The sequence below is a fragment of the Nuphar pumila genome, chromosome 6 (genome assembly GCF_984573655.1).
Source record: "Nuphar pumila chromosome 6, dmNupPumi1.hap1.1, whole genome shotgun sequence".
NCBI classification, from domain to species: Eukaryota; Viridiplantae; Streptophyta; class Magnoliopsida; order Nymphaeales; family Nymphaeaceae; genus Nuphar; species Nuphar pumila.
This window is the reverse complement of record NC_143254.1, coordinates 119,301,066-119,306,294: the sequence shown is the minus strand read 5'-3', so window position 1 is coordinate 119,306,294 and position 5,229 is coordinate 119,301,066. Positions and strand designations below refer to the sequence as shown.

The following is a 5,229-nucleotide window of genomic DNA, read 5'->3' as shown; positions in this document are numbered from 1 at the left end:
ATAAAGATTTTTTACATTAACCCACTTCCTTGGATGAAAAAAGGGTGAAAATGCACTTTTACTTAAAAAAATCGCAAAACCTCTCTTCCTTACGCACTGATTGGATCTCACGGCTCCTAGGATGCATGGGTTCCCCTCTAACGACCTTTACACAAACAAGGAATCGACCCTTAAGAGGACTTTAAAACTCAAAACTATAAAATGATGATTCAAACCCTTTTTAAGTGTACTGAGCCTGTATCATATGATACAAGTCGTATCATATCTTATTGTATGATATAGGCCTATGTCGAATGATATAGATAACACACTTGTATCACAATACGAGTGTGCATCGTATTGTTTTTCTTCATAATAATGATACAAGTCGCATTGTATCATACCATATTGTGCTGCATCATATGATATGATACTATAAGAATAACCTTGATTCTATCCAACTCATGAGGTCATTAAAGAGCCGATTCTTAGCACACTAACCTAAGAATTCTGTCACAAATATCTGCGTTATTTTGAAAATATCATGCAATAAAAATCATATTTAAAAAAAATTCTGTGTTTTTATCATGATACTTATGTGGTAGATCATTTTATATATATATTTATTATTATACTGTTCTTTAAAGTTCTGCATATGGTTTTAATATTTTCAATTTTTATATACTGACTATTTTCCAAGAATTAGATTTGTGACTTTGCCTAAGAATGCTTCATGAGGGCAAAGAACAAAATGGGCAAAGGAGAAAATGTTGGAGTGGTCAAATGAGATCGCTGAATGGTTAGGTTACGCATCATAACCGAGAGGTCTAAGGTTCAAATCCCAAGGGGTTATCTCCCATCTTGCCTATTTATAAGAAAAGAAAACATGCACATTATTGGATCTTAGAGTTGGATCTGGATACAGAAATGTTTCATCAGACCCTTATCCAATTCAGCCAATCACCCTTATCCAATATTGTTCTACATATAGTCATGTATGGGATGGTAATTAGATTCATATAAGAAAAATCCTAAATTTCATTTCTAGAGACATAAATTTCAATAAGAACTACATGTACCAGACCCGGACCATACCCTATAAAACTATATTTTTTATCATTTTTACATTGAAAATTTATGGGTCTTAATCGGAACAGGTCGGATTGGGTCTGGTATAAAATTTCACAAACTATTGGGTTCATGTATTAATCGGACCTTCGGGTCTGGACCCGGGTCTTAATCTACTTTTCTTATTTATCACTATACCCGAACCCTATAGGGTTTAGTTCGGGTCCGGTCTGGGTAAACTACCCGTTGACACCCTTATTCAGGATACACAGCCCGGTTGAGCCCCACATTTTCCCACCCACCATGGGGTTTTTGTGTGAAATTTTATTCACAGCTCCCCTTGGGGAAGATTTTTTTTTCTAGGGAAAAGGAGTTCGGTGGATTCTCGTGGGGCGTGCCTTTCACGCAAAAGGCACTTTCTGAACAGGCCCTTAGAAGAAGAAAAAAATCACGAGTGAAACAGAACAGATATTTGATTAAAATGACCACGATGCCCCTCATGCATGTGACATGCCGTTAAACTAGCTTGATTCTCACGGCATTCCATGTGAAGACTGAAGGAATCACAAGATTAGAAGCACGGCATGTGGAAATTTCAGACTTTTTTCTTGTTTTTTTTTTTTTCATCTTCTTCTGTGGTTTCATGCAGTCTTTGAACCCCATTTTTTTGGCCTTTTAAATGGGAAACCCTTTTTTCAACATTTTTAATCAAATACAGTGTTATCCTTCCAAATTCAGACCCTGATTGGGCTTTACTACATCAGATTTAGTTTGGATCCCAATTTGGATTGAGATTAGCTGCACAATTTTCAATTTCTCACTTCAGTCTACCATGATTCAGCATTTATTTATCAACGATATTTTGCAAAATATAGCAATCTTATTGTGACATTTTGCAGATCCAGGAGTTTGCTTAAAGGGGGGCCAAAAAAATTTATAATAAAACTAAAATATATCTAAATTTTTTCTTAAAGGAGAGCAAAAAAATTTTATAATAAAATAAAATATAAAGGGGGCATATAAATTTTTATAATAAAATAATACAAATTTTCAAGACCTTAAAAGGGGTACAAAAAATTATAATAAAAAAATATATAAAACTAATATATATCCAAGATTTTGCTTAAAGGGAGGCAAAAAAAATTATAATAAAATAAAATATAAAACTAAAATATAAAAGGGCCAATATAAATTTTTATAATAAAATAATGAAAATTTTCAAAACTTTAGACGGGGCTCGAGCCCCTCCTCGCCCCTCTGGATCCGTCCTTGATCATCATCAAATATTTTCTCGACTATATGGAATCAGCTTTGCGAATCCTACTTCTCCACTCTTTCTTAGTTAGAGCTGCAAGGAAATGTCTTAAACATCGATGCAAGTTTGAAAATATCGTGATATTTTCAAAATGATGCTCATCTTCAAAATATCACAATATTAACCCCACATTTGCGAGATACAAATAGCCTTGTTTTATGCTTTCATACTTTGATATTTTCTCAATATATAAAAAAGTATGAAGCTTGAAATTTATAGCGAGAATTTCCCTCTTGCGAGAAAACCCCAATACCGATGTGTGACATTGGTTCCAACTTCCGCGTAGATCATGAGAACGAAGCTTCTTATAAGACAATTGAACAATGGTAAAATAACAATTTAGGGTACCGGAAAAAATCCTCTATTAATACGAAATTTGGAGTGATTATGAGGTCATTTTCTCTCGGTTAATACATCAATACAATTAAGCAGAAATTATATATAAAAAAAAAGAAAATAAATCAACGGGATGGGAGGTCGAAATCCCGTCATCCAAATACATGACCATCAACACCATCACCATCCTCGTTATCATAACCAAAATAACCCTAATGACTCACTCTGATGTTCGAGCCCTCCGTACGGACGAACACAGCCAGCCCCGTTCTGGACTCTTTATTCCCAAACTACCCTTCCGGTTCACAGGAAACGAAGTCCCGACCTCCGTGCTGAGCATCCTCCGGCGAGAAAACTCCTGCGCCTGAGATGGTGGAATTCTGCAGGAAAGGAAGGGAGATTCTCGTCATTTTCTGTGGAAGGCTGGAGCGTCTCCGTACTCGAGTAGGAAGGGCCGAAACGGATCCGGATCCGGACCCGTCCCACTAGACGACGGATCTCTCGGCGACGCCGTTGAGGAGAGGCCGCGACTCCGCCCAGAACCTCGAGTCGGAGCAGCGGCGCTGCAGCTCGTCTGTGGCGCAGATGGCGGAGGGGCGGTGGCGAGAGCCGCACGCCCAGGCGGAGGCGTCGCCGATGAGGCGGAGGATCTCCACGAAAATGAGCTCGTCGCAGGGGATGGCGATCGGGCCGGCGTGGTCGTAGCCGTACTCCTCCTCGGCCTGGACTAGGAGCGGCCGGAACGCTGGCGAGTTGAGGTAGCTCGCCCGGACGATGAACCTCCGTCGGCTCTTCCCGACGTACACCGCCAGATGGCCCGCGGGAACGTCGGCCGGAACGCCGCCGCCGGTGGCGCGGGAGAGGCGCGCGGCGGCCGCTGCCTTCTTCCGCCACTTCTGCAGCATCTGCCGGATCCGCACTATGTGCCGGATCAAGTTGGCATTGTTCACGCCGGACATTATTTTTCCGGTCGCCGGAGAACTAAGAGGACGTGGAGAGATCGGAAAAAGAAGGCGGAGAGCTTGAAGGTTTTTAGTTTCGACTGTGTGGAAAAGGCGGTAAGGGTTTATTATATAAAGGGACGGATAGTAAAACGCCACTAGATTCGTTGTAAATTACGTGTATACTATTACTGTTTGTCCGGTCTTGGAATGTGTTCTACGTTGGGGAAGGGAACGCGAAGTTTTAGTTTGGCGAAAATACCCTTATAAATTGTCGAAAGTCCGAGTTGAATTTGACGAAAAATACCCTTAACAATTATATATTGACAACATTGAGAATGGACCCAGATGACTGCATGGTTCCTGCCCTTTGGTCCTGGTCCGTGGTAACACTCGGACCGAGTTTTGTAGTACCTTGTTTGGTTTAGCAAGTCGGGGTTGGCTCCGTCAGCACTCTCTGGCGGGATCCATCGATCATTCAATCTTTATCCAATTGCCCTACTACACTGGTTTTATTTAGGGCATGTTTGGAAGCAAAGAAAATTTTCTGTAGAAAAAGAAAATTTTGCCTATTAGAAGCTTTGATATGATAACTTTTTCAAATGAGTAGCATGAGAAAAATGTTGTAGACAAATGTGAGAAAAATGAGAGAGAAAGAGTAAGATCTCAAAATGGTGGTCTTGGGACTAAGATGAAGATTGAGGAAGTTCTTCAAACAGCACATAAAATGAGATGTGTTGTGGGTGAATAGTCGCCCTTATGCAAAATGAATTTTTGATAGGAAAAATCCCTGATCCCCCCTCTAGGTGGAGGAATTTTTTTTTCAAAAATTAATATTTTTATAAAAACTTTCTTTCAAAAATTTTCTCCTTTTTGAAATCGTAGAAAAAGTTATAATTTTTTTCTTTTCTACTTTTATTTTTTCTACCATTTTCTTACTTCCAAATAGTCATTGAGAGAGAGAGAGGGAAATGTAGATAGTTTTTTTACCTATCCTTCAGTTTTCTTTTATTGGTAATTTTTTTTGACATAAGAACAAAAAACCATAATTTTGATTAAAAAAATGGTCAAAATTTGTTTATAATCACATGATAGAAAAAAATGGTCAAACCGAGTTTTTACTTTCAGAACCTTTTGGGGGTCCACCAGGGGGCCAAGGTGTGGACAAGGCTAAAGACATGACTTTTCTAATGGTTGACAAGTCAAAAATCTAAAATGTCTGTTAAGAGCAAGAGAAGTCGGGCATATGTCAAGACAGAAAGACATGATAATTAAGATTGGGATCCACCTAGGGGGGCTATGATGCTCGAGAGTCCTAGGGGACGTCTCCTATTTCTAGAAGATTAATTAAAATTAATTAGATTTAATTAAGTTACCTAATTTGTGTGACCCTTCTTAAAATTGCATGAAAAAAATGAGCCATTTTTTTTTCTTTTAAATAGATAAGCATATAGTGAAAAATCAAATATTTATTTATTTTTAATATTTTCTCAACTATTTTTGTAAATGTTTTCCGGTACTACTAAGGACGACCAAATATTTTTACAAAAAAATTCATTACATTCATGTATTCATCACTGATTACAAAAT

The 5,229-nt window shown here is 38.4% G+C and overlaps 1 pseudogene; it reads right to left on the bottom strand.

Annotated features, from left to right (window-relative positions):
- Positions 1-2,901: 2,901 nt before the first annotated feature.
- LOC149835917 (protein SMALL AUXIN UP-REGULATED RNA 51 pseudogene) lies at positions 2,902-3,738 on the bottom strand (annotated as a pseudogene).
- Between the last annotated feature and the right edge of the window lie 1,491 nt (positions 3,739-5,229).